The sequence below is a fragment of the Ctenocephalides felis genome, unplaced genomic scaffold (assembly GCF_003426905.1).
Source record: "Ctenocephalides felis isolate EL2017-DRISC unplaced genomic scaffold, ASM342690v1 CF-g0.4_SCAFFOLD_03571, whole genome shotgun sequence".
NCBI classification, from domain to species: domain Eukaryota; kingdom Metazoa; phylum Arthropoda; class Insecta; order Siphonaptera; family Pulicidae; genus Ctenocephalides; species Ctenocephalides felis.
Window position 1 is genome coordinate 39,928,919 of NW_020539725.1, and position 16,358 is coordinate 39,945,276.

Genomic DNA, 16,358 nt, shown 5'->3' on the forward strand with positions numbered 1-16,358 from the left:
TTATCAAATCATGCTCAATGTACATTTTCTTCGCAGATGAGTTTCGCAAAATGTCTTGTTATATACTCAGATGACCGATTGCAGCCTCTCTTAACAGTTCAAGAGAATATGGTTGTTGCCGCAGATTTAAAATTGGGACACACTGCCCAGACACGAAAAAGCAAATATGTAAGTAGAGAAATTAAACTACATCTTGATCATATATTATTATTTGACAAATTTCTATCACAAATTATGTAATAGCAATATAATAAAACAAGAACTATTTTCACAATCCGAGCAATCTATGGGTCTAATTAGTTAAGTCTCTGTGATAATTTACTATCGTTCTTCGCGTGCTTTTCTTGTGAAGTTAACGAGCTTTGATTTTGTATATTTCAGTTTTTATATCAGTTTTATCTTATTGATACCCAATTCTTCATTTATTTGAAGATATTGAACAGAAATCTAGAACGTTTTCTGCAGGCCTTTCAGGCGTACATGCAAGCAAGAATGAATGGTGATGGTACTTTTGTTATGGAAATTTTGAAAAAATAAAAAGACTCTTTGTTACTAAACTAGAGTTTTGTATTTTCTAAAATAACATTTGATGATATCACAAGGTATACAATGAGTAAAACCGGAAGAAAAATCACTTGTTAAGTACGATACCATTCTAGGAATAAAGCGATTCAGTTTTATAATTTCATATTTCAATTTTATAATAACAACCTTTCGTCGAAGACTTTTTTTATTAATAATTGACCCAAACCATCCTATAACACTTTGTATTTCCACATTTATTCAATCAATTAAAATTATATAATTAAATATAATTTCAAAAAAATTAAAATTATTATTATCTACTTTTTCAGATACTATTATTATTAATATCTACTATTATTATTAATTATTATTATCTACGTTTTCAGATAGAGTCAACACTAACAACTTTAGGTTTATATGAACATATAAATACACGAGCTGGAAGACTTTCAGGTGGTCAAAAAAAGCGTTTATCAATCGCTTTAGAACTTATATCAAATCCTGTTGTTATGTTTTTGGATGAACCAACTACGTAAGTAATTATTAGAACATTAATTAAAACATAAAAATGTATCACAGGCACAAGAAATAACAAATTTAATTAACAACCGACGTTGTAACAAATGTAACCATGGCGACGACGTAAGAATTATTACTTTAACTTATTAAAACCTAGGAACCTATTAATAGAAATAATGGATTAAACTAAAGTTCCTAGACTAGAGAAATATCATTTTAATTTAGTTTTTCATTTTATAAACTTTCGACCAGATATTTTCAATCATTACTGTTCAGTTATTGAATACAATGATTATTCTGTCTAATTTAAACTAATTACCTAAATGTTAATTACTGCAGTTATTATTTAAACACATTTTCTGTAATGATGAGCATTGCAGCAAGTGATTGTTTTCGATATAAAAATTAACAAATGCATAATTTTCCCAAAAATTTTATATCTATATGGGTCATTCTTTTACAAATCGTACGGATTTTCGAAAAAATATAATGAAACATTTTAGAATTGTCTGAAATTTTTTTTATAGATATTATACATAAAATCATTTGACACGTATTTCAGGATTTTGCTGAAAAAAATTTTTTTACGTAAATATTTACGATTGAAATATGGATTTTTTGCTCAATTTCACCATCACACCACACCATCACACCATCTGCGGTAAATTAATTATCTCCGGATGTGTTGATCGGATCAGTATTATTTTTTTTTCATTACACTCATATTGAAGTGAACTTTGTAATGATTAAAAAATTTTTTTTTGTTTTTGCAATTTTCTTAATAATAACAACCCTTAAATATTTACAAAGGTTTTGCTCAGCCTTACCCCAACTTGAATCGATCCAAAATAAAACATATTTTTTCTTTTTTTCCCCGCAACAAAATTTTTTTTACAATTTGTTGGAGACTTTGTTACGTCGAAAGATATTAAATATTTTCAAGTGCGAGCCGCGCTTTTCACGTCGGGAATCTCAAAGACTTGTACTCATTTGTCACTTTAGAATGACAATCTTATTATTTTTCGGTTGAAAAATATTTTATAATTTCGCTTCTTGCGAAAAATTAATATATAGTAGATAAAAAACATTAGGAGAGAGCGGAGCTTAAAAAATTGTGGGTAAAAAGATCCACTGCCAATATTTCAAAAACAAGTAAAGTTAGAAATTTTTCAACAACAATTTTAAACCCTAAAAGTGAAATTAATAATTATTTTTCCCAATTAGTGGTTTAGATTCGTCATCCTGCCGGCAGGTGGTAGAATTACTAAGATCACTAGCCCACCAGGGACGAACGATAGTCTGCACAGTGCACCAGCCGTCCGCTTCGCTTTTCGCTCTTTTCGACCAGGTTTACGTTCTGGCGGAGGGACGATGTCTTTATCAGGGCACCACCGACATGCTGGTCGAATACTTGGATAACTGCGGAGTGCAATGTCCGCAATACCACAACCCAGCTGATTTCGGTTAGTAAACACATAATGCACTGATAAACACTAACGATAATGGTTAACGATAAATATAAATGCATAACAAAAAACTTCACCTACAGTTCTTTGGTTATGTATCCTCATAATTGAAAGCCGAGAATAGAATGATTGAGTTTACAAAATAGCTTGATTTCTTTCTCAGGCTCGTAGTTTCAATAACTACTAATTACTAATTTTATAATTTGTCCAACAGTTATTGAGTTGGCTTCTGGGGAGCATGGTATAGACAAAATGGACAAAATGGTAGAAGGAACTGAAAATGGTAGATCATTAGTCTGGTTGAAAAACCATGAAAATCTACCAGATTTGAAAGCATTACGGGAAGCAAATCCGATCAGACCTAAGTCTGACTCCGATCAGAATCTAAGTGGACTTCAAGCCACGCCGATCACGAATCAACTTAAAGTTCTTTTAAAACGAGGATTCTTGAAAACGAGGAGAGATGCGGTAATAATAATGAAATCATTTATCAGAGCAAAATATTAGATAATTGTTAATAGAGCTAATAATCTCATAACAATGATTGAAATGTAATTGTATGAGGATAAATCATTTGTCTTTTTATTAAAAAAAACTAAATTAATATATTAAACCAACCATTGCTGTTGATCATCACAGTTTGAATTTGAAGAATGTCAATTCAAATTATAAATTCTAACAATTTAATTACACGTTTTATACCGATTGTATGGGAAGACATCATAAAATATTCACTAACAGTTTTACAATTTATACGCAAGTTAATTTAATAAACTTTATTCTTCCAGACTATGACGCATATGCGAATAATAGTCAACATCCTGGTGGGCATAATGTTGGGAGTACTATTTATCCAAGCTGGAAACAAAGGATCACGCGTCCTGGATAATTACAATTTATTATTTTCAATTCTGATGCATCAGATGATGAGCCCTATGATGTTGAATATATTAACATTCCCGCAAGAAATGTCGATATTGCAGAAAGAACACTTTAATCGGTGGTATTCCTTGAAGGCATACTATACTGCTATCAACATAGTCGATTTACCTGTTTCGGTAAGTTGAATTAATATATAATTAGAGTAATTGTTTTTGAAAACAGTACATTTGTCTTTTCACTTTGATACCGACAAGATGATACGAATTGAAAAGATGCAACGAATGAATCCACGATCAAAATACTTCTTTTTTTTTTAATTTTTGTTATATTATATATTATTTATTTTTGAGTTTGATATATAATCATGTGCAGTTTAATAAGAAATATAATAAAATTCATCTTTTACTTAAGAATCTCATTTAAAAAAAAATACTCCTAAATTTGCTGCAAAAAGTTTTCGGATTACATGAGTGCACTGCAATGTGCTTTGAATAGGGGTAATATTTGAACAAATATCGTTAGTAAAAATAGTAGAAATAAAGTTCTCAATAACTGCTTCAAATTATATCTTGTAAAAGCTGAAATAAATATTTTTTCTTAATGAACGAGCAATTTTGAACGCGTTTTAATTACAATATGGCAAAACATTAGTAATGGTTTAGAATCACAAATATAGACTTTATATTATATTTTGAGATTACCTATATATACTTAGTTACAATAATTTATTTACTATTTCAGATAATTAGTTGTATCATATTTTCTATAATCATCTATTTAATGAGCGCCCAACCGTTAGAGCTAATTAGATTTGGAATGTTTCTGTCGATTTCCATGCTGGTAGTTTTTGTGGCCCAAAGTGTCGGATTGATGGTCGGTGCTATTTTTAACGTTGTGGTAAGTAATATATCAATATATTTAAAGAAAATTGTCAATTTATTTATGACATTCAGATGCTATGTTAATTTTGTATGATTCATTTAAATCAACTTCGGCGTGAACAAACTCGATGAATTGAGAAATTTGATATTATGAAAATATTATCAAATTTTCAAATTGATCTTAATTAAATATTTAAAATAATTTTGATAGATAACTAGTCCTTCAACTTGAATTATTCATTATAAATTTGAAACAAATTAACAAAGTATAAGCATTTACTACCAATTCATTTCCATATTCTATCATATTTCTATTATTTCCAGAATGGAACTTTCTTGGGTCCAACAATCTCGGTTCCAGTTATGATGTTCGCAGGATTTGGGGTCACTCTGCGCGATCTACCATCGTGGTTACATTGGGGTTCCTATTTGTCATATTTGAGATACGGTTTAGAAGGTCTAGTGGGTGCCATATATGGAATGAATAGACCCACGTTGACTTGCGAGTCAGGAAAATACTGTCACTACAAGTAAGTCGAAGTTGCTAGTGGCTTAGTTAATTAATGGAATTGAACAAGTGGGATGATGAATTACAGAATCGTTTAATTAATGAAATGTCCATAAAACATTATAAGACGTGGGATGATTGGAATGAATTTTTTCGATTGATTAGATAGCTCTGTGTTCTGTTTTCTGTGGACTAATTTATTATAAACGGTAATTTATATGCGTTTATCAATTGATTCATGTTCTAAAATTCCATTCACTTTATTTATTACTTTACTTATATTTGTAAATATTTTTTTTGTTTTTATTCAAATAGAAGGGACGGTTTTGATTTTGCATGGTGCTAGTAACCCAGTTCTGGTTAGGTCCTTATACAGTAGTATTAAACTCGCATATTTATAAAAAATATAAATTTCAACAAATGAAATTACAATTTCGAGTATATGTTTGTGATATAGACCAAGACATTCATAGTAATTTAATTTTCAGATATCCACAGAAATTTTTAAGTGAAATTTCTATGCGTGGTGATCAATTTTGGAACGACATCATCGCCCTAACTTCAATTTTACTATTTCTGCGTATCTTGGCATACTTCTTGCTGAGATTCAAACTGAATGCCGTTCGGTAAAGGATTTTAAAAATATTAAAGTTAAGTTTTAACTCTAAGTTAAATTTAGGATATTTTAGGAAATCATAAATATTTCAAAATTTATCAATCATCATCATCATTATTCTTCAATTTTTAAAAATTCAATATTTTGAAGAAAAATGCATTTATAGTAAAAAAATATGCCATTTAGAATAAATATGTATGTATAAAAAATATACCTAAATATAGTGCCAAATTATTGTACTTATGCAGGTATCGATGGTTTCACAGGCAAAATATAGATTTAAGAGATAGATAGCATATGTTACGAAAGTTTTGTTGTCGTTTAGATAAAACCAATATTTTTGAGAAAGACAAGAGACAAGCTATTTTTCAAAATTAATAGTGATTATCTTTCGTACATAAAGCCTATGAGATTATATTTTTACCTGTGATGGGGATATTATGGAGCAGTTGTTTATTATTTTCTATTGTGATTTATAATCTTTAATTAAATATTAATATATAATAGTAAATATATGTGAATTTTCATGATCAATGCATTCCAATATAATAAGAATACGTCATAACATATATGTCTGATCTCATATAATATGTGACAGATTGAAAGCGCAAATAAAAATGCAAAAAATATTAATTGATAAACTTATTTTCAATAAGGTGTTTAACCCATAGTATTAGCTAGAAAATTTGTTTTTAATTGATGATAATTGACCCAATTTTTTTAAAAATAAGCAAATTAATTAGTTTTGTTATTAAGCTGTGAAAATATTAGAATAAATATTGTATTATAAGTAATGTAAAATATTTATAACACTTTTATATTATATGTAAAGTAATATTTAAATTGATGAAGCACGTTATTATGTTAAAGCTCTTTGAAAATAATGTTAAAATAGATGAAAAAATGAAAAATTTATAGTTTTGGAAAATAGTCTACTAACTGGCAGATATAATTGTATCGCAACACATCGCTAAAATATTGAAATTAACCTACTCTGAACTATTTCAATCTACTAATAAAATGATTATAGAATCAGTTATTCCAATTAAACTAACTAAATCCTGTCTAATATTAGGTATTGTTTATAACAACTGTAAATATTTAGTTGATCTTTATGTAGCTTTAATATATTTATTATTTGTAAAAATTATTAAAAATATATTATGTATATAAAACGTTTTTGATTTCATAAATTTATCACTCAAAATTGAAAGAAATAGCAAGAAAATGAAAATATATCTTGGTGATTTAATATAGCCGCAAATAAAATGGTGTTGAGTACTTTTCAAACTGAGTTTGGACAAAAACTTTATACGTTTAGCAAAAAGGGTATTGAAAAAGGCATATCCAGAAGTTCACGGAATATCAAAAAATTAGAATATGATAAATAAAAAATTATGATGATAAAAATAAAGCAAGAGTAAATCGAATTTTTAAACCCATTATCCTGCACAATATATTATAGTGAAACAATTTATTTTGCTATTTAAATTCTTATATAATGTTTGCATGAAAAACAGATATTAGTATTATCTATAATGCATATGCAATATCTTAATTGCATATAAACCATATTGCAACATGTACTATTCTCAAATCAAACCCGTGTGGATAATAAATCTTAGTACAGATTTCCTTTTCCTGTATCTGCTAAATTTGCTTTGCGTAAATTATTGTTTTGAGTACGTGTATACTAGTACGCAGAATGTAACTTGTAACTTGTAAATACTTTGCTAAAAGCATCCATCAATAAGCAACCTGTTATCAGAGAGATATCGAATGTTCTTATATTGCTAGCATTAGCTCGGAATTCATCTCAACTGATGTTTTATCTGATGTATAACAGTCTGATGTTATAAAAAATGAGCAAGAGGGAAATGAGATAACTCTCTTAAAATTATTATTTACATGAGCTGTCTCAATTATCAGCAAAATTACAAATAGTATAAGTCGACTAACTACATTGATTTTGAGTATAGAATGACAAGCTAGCTATAATATATGAAAATGAGCCTGAGATTTAAGATGCTGATTATCAGATCGTGTTTCTCACCAATGAGAATATATAATAATTTGCAATAAAGTTTGCAATAAAAATGGCAAACATGCCATCATACATTAAAAAATAGTAGAAAACATCTATATATTCTGTTTTATTAGCCTTATTAAAATAGGAAAACTTTGACAGTAATTGTTCGACTATCACTACCCGGAGTGCGCGCCTCGCCTTCATAGTATTTGATTTTATTTCATTCGCAGCTATTATTATCAACGTATGTATTATTCTGAAACAAATGCCTTACGCTTGTCTATAAATCTTAATTTATATTATGGCATAAATCAAATCTCAAACCTTTTGTTTCGACTAACATTCGCATGCTTCTAGACCACGTACTAGAGTTGAATATCCTCCCTCGAGAACGATTTATGTTAAATTTATTGCATCGAAACGATATTGATATAAATAATAGAATCATTGAAATATCCATAAGCTATTGTTTATGGTAGAAATATTACGTTTTGTTTTGAGCTTTAGTGTTTCTTGCAGAGCTTTGTGATAATGAATCATCATCGAAAGTCTTGATTGTTTTTTGTGTAACAATATAGAGGCTTAATTAATCTTTGAGTTAATGAATCATTATAGAAGGTCTGAATGTTTTTCATAATAAATATAGATATGTTGCTACATCAACAAGTAGAGTTAGATTTACGTTTCAAAACTTGATTGTTTTCCAGAAAGTACGTACTCCAATAAAAGTTCGTGCTTTTGAGTGCATTGACCAATACACATTAAAAATGAAAAGACGACCGATGAGATGCTCAACTTATATGCAGAAAATTATCAGAACACATATAATTAATGTAATCTATTATTTAAAACCGATATCGATTTGTTACAATTTTATGATTTAACCTTAACAAATAGTACGAGTTTGCCTTATCCATGGTACGAGTATATAAAAATTTCATTTAATTATTTTCATCAAATTTTTATTTTAACATATCTCTCGTAATTGATACTAAACAAACTAGCTGTAAGTGGAATTCTGTCTTGAGGCAATTATGGCATCGTGCCTTAAGGCAAATTGCTGGAACTTCCCGTACCCGTAACAAAATGTTCGAGGAATACTGAATGTTTTCAAATAGATTATTATAAATATTGTAACATTGTCTAATATTTATAAGAATTATTTAAACTGAATTGCAGAGTTGAAATTATTTGTAAAGCATATTAGAAATATAGTCAGAATTAAAAATAAAATCTGAATTATTTTCGATATACAAAAAATTAAAAAAAAAAAAATTTTTTTTTTTTTTTTCAAAATCAATTATTTTGTTAAGACAAGCAGAAAGTTCTTTGAATCATTTGAATCGGACGCTTAGTTCTCTCAAAAACTGCCATTTTTTACATATTTAGCTCCGTATCTTCGAAATGGCTGGGCCTGCCTTTGCCAAAAACTAATAAACACTTCTCCCAATCATTACTAATTGAATGTTTTTTAGATCATTCAAATCGGATACTCCGTTCTCTCAAAATTCGATTTCTATTTTCTGCATTCTTTGCTCCGTATCTCCGAAACGGCTGGACCTGCCTTTGCCAAAAACTAATCAGCTCTTTTCCCTATGAATAGGAATCGAATGTTTTTTGAACCAATCAAATCGGTTGCTCCGTGCGCTCGAAAACGTGACTGGATATTTGTATGCATACATACATACATACACACACACACACACATCCATTTTTTCTGAAGTATGCCAAAATGTTCAGAAACCTTCAAAACGTCGAGAAATGTAAAAATTTTCAATTTCGATTTTCGGCCCAATCCAATAACTTACCCTACGGGAAGTTAATAATTCTTATATAATATAAAATAATTTAATCTAATACAGTATTCAATTTTAAGACTCAATAAGTTTCAATTTGTAAGATTCAATTTTAAAAATAAAAATTCTGATACTTGGATCTATAAAAATTCCGTATCAGGATGTTGGTAATTGACATAAAACAGTTTCAATAATGAAGTAGATAATGTTTATATATAATAACTACAAAAATGAATTCCTTGTATGGAAAAAGAATTTGTAGTAAATTTTCATTTTCAAACTATATAAATTTTTATAAAGTTTTCAAATATATAAAATATATTATCAATTTTTAGATTTTTATACTAACAAGTAAGTTCATCAATATGTTATAAAAAATAATACATAACTAAAAGCTAAAAAAATAATAGCTTTATTCATTATATTCATTTTAAAAAGACGCAAGTATTCAGAATAATTTTCTGCAGCAATATTTACAACTCGATCTGAATGCTTTGAACAACTGTTTCGAGTTCATATAAAACAACATGTACAGACAATCGCGATTGCTTCTCATTAGCATTAAATATCTGCATAATGCCTTATAATGCGTACTCCTTATTGACACTAAAGGCTTGAATCTCGGGACTAAAATCTCAGCCGTGGAAAAAATTAGCTCGGACGAGAGCTTTGCAAATGCTTTGCATACATTTGCCTCGCGCGTTACGTCCGTCGCGGCAATTGATGTCCGAATGATGTATAGCGTACGAGCTTTCTCACGGGCTAACTATGCGTAGAATCAGCTGATTAATCAGTCAGATAGAGCTTTGCGAGCGAAGCGTGGAAAGAGTTCGAGATTGGCGTTGGAAAATGAAAAAGGAATAAAATCTAAGTGACATTTAGCCTTATTGCAAATTTGCCCTGGAGATTAACAATATACGAATACTAGTGGGGCGCATGGCATCGTGCCTTAAGGCAAATTGCTGGAACTTCCCGTACCAAAAATTATTATTTTTTTAAAAACGATTAACATTTTTGAAAAAATTTTACTTCGAAGAAATTAAATTTTTGAGAAACTATAAATTCGACAAAAAATTACTTTTTTTTAAAACAAAAAATTTTTTTGAAAAAAAAATGTTTTCTTAATTTTGACATATTTTGGAAATTCTGAACTTCTTTTCAAAGCAATCATACTGCTTGAACTACATAGAGACGGAATGTCAAAGCACGTAAGTGCCGCGCCGCCGTCTAACAGATAAGCATTGGTACGGAATACGTACCATAGAAACGTAAAAAGAAATTATACTTATTGTTAAAATCTCTATAAAATTTCTGATAGTTTGATGTGCATATGTCTAATGATCATTTTTGACCGCCAAATGGCTTTTTTTTCTTTTTTTATTAGATCTCCGAAACCGCTAGACCTGCCTTCATGAAAAGTTGATCAATTCTTCATCTTGCCAATACAAGTAAAATGTTTTTTGAATTATTAATATCGGACGCTCTGTTCTCTTAAAAACTGAGTTACCATTTTTGGCATTTTTTGCCCCGTATCTTCGGAACGGCTAGACGTGTCTTCGCCAAAAACGAGTCAGCACGTCTCCTTATCAATACAAATCGAATGTTTTTTGAATTATTCAAATCGTCGACGAAAATTTGTATCCGCACACACACACGCACACACACACGTATATCAATTTTTCTAAGGTATGCCAAAATATTCAGAAACCTTTGAACCTTTAAAACATTTTCATTTTCGATTTTTTTGCGATTACCATAACTTGTCCTACGGGAAGTTAATAATATTTTAGTTAAAAACAATGCTTAGAACCAAAAAAACTATTTAGTGTTAACGTCAAAAGAAAATACATTTTTTATAGATCTCTACTTTAAAATATTGTTGTTAAAAAATTCTTAACTTTATTTGTTTTTGAGATATAAGTGGTGGACCTTTAAGTCCCGCTCCACCCTATAATACATGATGGAATGAATAATTAAATGACATAGAAATTTTGAAAACATACTAAATAATATAATCAGTGATTATTAATCACTTAATAGTTTCAAAATAATTTTCATCTATACAAAATACACTATAAATATAGGCTTCTGCTCCTTCTTTTTTTTATTTACTTCGCAAAAATAATATTGAAAATTTGCGAATGGACCCTATTATTATTTTGTGTGGAAAATATGCAACGAAATTCAAATTTTCTTTATAAATATGTTTAGCATATATAAAAAAAATATATAAAAATAAATACTCATTTTTAAAGATCCGTCAGGAAAATATTCGCATAGAGCTTTAATATTGCAAAGTTGCCTTTTGAGATTATGTTATAACTCGTGCTAATTGTAAACAGTTCAGAGAAAACATTAATTTATTATGAGTTTAAATTTTATCCAACATGCCGTAAATGGTGATAACGCACTTTTTAGAATAGTCAAAATATTTCTAACGCTCATAAAACAAATTAACGATTAGGATAACTTACACTGTTTTTCTTTTAACCTAAATCATTATCATATACTAACAGGTGTCTAAATCTTTAACAAAACAGGTTTCTGGCTGTCCCGAACGTGATTTAAATTATAAATTTGTATAATAATGGTTTTGGTCTCTTAAGAAAAGTGTTATAACCCGATGCGTTTTAACATAGCATTGAAGAAGAGGAGGATTGACTGGTCGATGTTGATCAAAATAAAGACATCTCGAATGGGACTTGTTCCTGTCAGTTTGATATGCTTGGATATGCATTTAATTAAAGGACTGCATGCATTCGGGCAAATGTAAGATTAAAATGAACAGAAATTTATAATGAGCATATTTCTGTACTGTCAATTATGACTGTTTTGACTGAAGTTAATAAATATTTCAATTTATTTGCAATGACACAATAAACAAAAAAATAATTGCTCGACGATGCTGAAATAAGCATTTTGACAGCGCACCAATACTTATTTGGAGTCAATGATATTTATAGCAATTTGAAAAATAAAATAAAATTTTATTTTGGCATATATTTATGATAAAGGTGAACTTATCTTCACAAAATATTGAAAATTAGTATTTATCTTGTTGCCTATATTATCAAAAATTAATGTTGATTAGTTCTGCACTGAAATATTTCTATGCATCTATGAATCAATTACATTGATTGGTTCATACATTTTTCAAATAACGTGTAGATATTATTAAGTATTTGGTACATAAGTCGATAAAGCGTTGATTTATTATGAAATCAAAGATTTGAAATGATAGTGAAAGTATTTTGCACATTAATTAAACACAAATCAGAACTCATAGGTTCCGTGGTGTAGTGGTTATCACATCTGCTTTACACGCAGAAGGCCGCCGGTTCGATCCCGGCCGGAATCAAAATTTGCCAATTGGCACTCAACCATCAGTTTACACCGAGATCGTCATTCATAGGGATTAAAAAAATGAACTATTACAGTGTGGTTAAATCCAAGCAATTAAGGGGGTATTCTACTGTAGAATTTTGAAAAAATCGAAAAAAATTTTTTTTTAATATTTTCAAAGTTTAGTTATTCAAAAATATGTCATTAAAAGGATTTTTCAAAATTACTATTATTTCCTGAGTTATAGCCGTTTTAGTGACGTTGCCTCGGTTCGGGCCCGACTTGTCTCAAAACTTTGAACGCGTTTTTCTCGGAACTACTTTTTTCGAGCTGGCGGTAAGGATATCTCGAGTTCTAATGAACCGATTTACTTCAAATTTGGAGAGAATCTTCTCTATACATCTCTTTATCGTATGGACCTTGCCCAACTTTTCATTTAGTATTTTTAAAAAATTCGGAATTGTTAAAAAAACATGAAAAAAAATATTTTTTTTTTCAAACTGCCGCCATTCAAACAAAAAAATTTTGTTTAACTTATCCAAGGTTCATACGATAGCGGCATCTATTATAATTAAGAATCCATCTATTTTTTATGTTTCAAATCACCAGGAGGGTTGGAATCATGTACGCCAGGACACCCTCTTTTTTTGGGAACCCCCACTTTGACTGCTCATAACTTTGTGAATTTTAATTTTTTTTTAATAATAATTTTTGTATGTAATAATAAAATATCAATAAACAAATGATAAAAAAATCAATAGTAAAAATATTATTTGTTTCCTTTATACAGCGCTTCAAAAACCGGGCGAAATTCATGACTCTACAGTAGAATACCCCCTTAATAATTCAAAATTGAACCAAGAATTAAACTACACATTTGTAATTGTCACGTTTTGTTAAAAAAATCGAAAGCTATAGGAACAAAAATTTGTCTAAAACTAAATCTATTTTACGTATGTATATATTAATGTGTGTATGTATAAACATTTTTTGTGTAGTAAACCAAAATACAAAAATTTATTAAAAGTTTTAAGTCTTTAGATGCCTCCGCTGGCTTTCAATTTTAAGAATTTTAAATTTAAGATTCATATTCAGATCTAATGTGGTCTATCTTCAAATTTAAAATAATTCGCAAATATATTTTTAAGCCCCTATAAATTTTATACAAACTAAATTTTCTTCTGAACTATACCCGAAGAGCGCTTAAATTAATATTGGGTTTTATGAGATGCCATTTACACCTACCTCGTTTCATAAAGAAAGAAAAAAACTTCTTTAGAAATCATTGTTAATATTTTTTATCTAATCTAGTGAATGCATTCCGATTCCAGTATTAACGCATAACAAACACCACGCCTAAATGATCCACTCATCGTCGACAAGGATTATTCATCATATCTGGAAAATATTGAAAAAATCTTTGACGGCACCACAACATAGTTAAAACTCGCGTTTGGCCGGCGAACCGGTTTTGCGGCGATGCGGTTACCACGGCTCGGACGAGCGAAGTAAAGACAGCGACGAGGAATGCGCAGCCTCATCAAGGTGTCCATCGGTGGACGCTGGACGGAGAGCCGAAGGAGTTTGCTTCAATAGCTCTGTTTAATTGAACATTTGCTATTTTTTTAATGCAAACAAATGATTTTTCTTAAATAACATTCACCAAAATAAAATTAGATATTATCTTATAAAATTACTAATTGTAGGAGCATGGAAACGTAAAACGAAAGCCAATTGAATATTAAAATTATCATATTATCGCCAAAAAAATAAGCGATTAAAAAAACTTAATTTTTTTAATTATCATAATATAATAATATGATACTCTGCATGAATATTTATTTTGAATTTTCTTTTTATTTATTTATTTTAAATTGTAAATCAGCTTTACTCCTTTACTTGATTAATAATAACTTAACTTGATTATCGTGATGAAGAGCCGATTAAATAAATTTAGTATGAACTGATTGATACTTTATTACGACGTCGTCAGATGCAATAACTAAACGGTTGATCAACTTCCAAAGGATATAAAGCACACTCCAACTTTATCGCTCCTAGATAAAATATATCTCATAAATGCATTTACTTTTACCATTTTTTAAAAAAACTATTTACAATAATTGAGAAACAATTGGCCTACGTTTAAGCAAATTCATTTTTTTAAAATTTGAGTTACACCTATTTTGTGTGCAATTTCACTTTTGGTTAACTAATTGTAAGCAAAATATTTTTGACTCAAAGTACTAAAATAAAATTATTTATTTTCTTAATAATGGTTAACATTACGCGATGATTTTGTTGTGCATAACACTTAATAAAGATCGAAGATTATTAAAGATTAGGAATTAAGATATTTGATGTAATATTTCATTTTAAAGAATGCTTCTAACTCCATAATTCATCAGAGGTTATTGGTTATCACTTCTGCTTAGCACGGCAGAAAATTTTCTTTTCCAAAATGAAATCAACAGTTTAGTGAAGAATGATGAATAACATTTTTAACTTCCCGTAGGGTAAGTTATAGTAATCGCAAAAAAATCGAAAATGAATTTTTTTATATATCTTTACGTTTCAGAGGTTTCTGAATATTTTGGCATACCTTAGAAAAAATGGATATATGTGTGTGTACGTGTGTGTATGTATGTTCGGATACAAATTTCCGTCGACGATTTCGGGAACACGGAGGAAGGGATTTGAATAATTCAAAAAGCATTGCCATCTGGCGGTCAAAAATGATCATTAGACATATGCACATCAAATTATCAGATGTTTTATAGAGATTTTAACAATAAGTATAAATTTTGTTTACATTCCTATGGGTTCCGTACCAATGCTTATCCGTTAGACGGCGGCGCGGCGCTTACGTGCTTCGATATTTTGTCTCTATGCAGTTAAAGCAGTACGATTGCTTTGAAAAAAAGTTCAGAATTTCCAAAATATTTCAAAATACACTTTTCTTCAAAAAAAAGTAAATTTTTTTCAAAAATTTATAGTTTCTCAAAAATCGAATTTTTCAGAGTAAATTTTTTTCAAAAATGTTAATCTTTAAAAAAAAAAAATTTTTGGTACGGAAAGTTTCAGCATTTTGCCTTAAGGCACGATGCCATGCGCCCCACTAGTTATCATCTACCCATAGAACAAGCTCATATTTTAATGATCGTTCCACAAGATACAAATATCTATTAGTGAAAGTACGATTCGGTTTAATTGTTACATTTCTTTTAACTCTCACAGGTTCCGTGGTGTAGTGGTTATCACATCTGCTTTACACGCAGAAGGCCGCCGGTTCGATCCCGGCCGGAATCATATTTTTACCTCCTTGACCAAAATAATAACCGAAATTGTTGTAAATATACATATTATTAAAATCGATAGTTAACATCTGACAATCTTCTAAAGTGCTTATATAAAATGCATATTTTTTGCATCAAAAACTATTGCTTTCGCCTAAATCTTGAGCACGATTTTTTGAGCCATCCAAATCGATTCTGCCTATTTATATTCACATTATAATTACATTTTGCTAAGCCACGCAAAATAAAAACATTAAGCTGTACTTTTTGCATTCTTTCTTTTACTGTCTTATTATGCGTTTTATGAACATTTTATAATTTAAATAATTCAACCGGTTCATTTCCACCTGATCAAGAACTTTTAGTCTGATTGGATATCGTAATTAACGTTACAAGCGACAGTTTATACATCATGGAGGTATAAAATTTTACAAGCACAATTAAGCTCGTCGTTCAAATTAAATGCTTTCAGTTCCAGTTAATTAACTTTGTTAACAT

At 29.3% G+C, this 16,358-nt stretch overlaps 2 non-coding genes and 1 pseudogene across 2 annotated transcripts; all 3 read left to right on the forward strand.

Moving 5' to 3' along the window:
* Positions 1-17: 17 nt before the first annotated feature.
* LOC113386030 lies at positions 18-5,411 on the forward strand (annotated as a pseudogene).
* A 7,096-nt stretch (positions 5,412-12,507) lies between these two features.
* On the forward strand, positions 12,508-12,580 carry Trnav-uac. Its single transcript has one exon. It is a non-coding gene; the product is annotated as a tRNA-Val (tRNA).
* Positions 12,581-15,800: 3,220 nt separating this feature from the next.
* On the forward strand, positions 15,801-15,873 carry Trnav-uac. The gene has a single exon. It is a non-coding gene; the product is annotated as a tRNA-Val (tRNA).
* Positions 15,874-16,358: the final 485 nt, after the last annotated feature.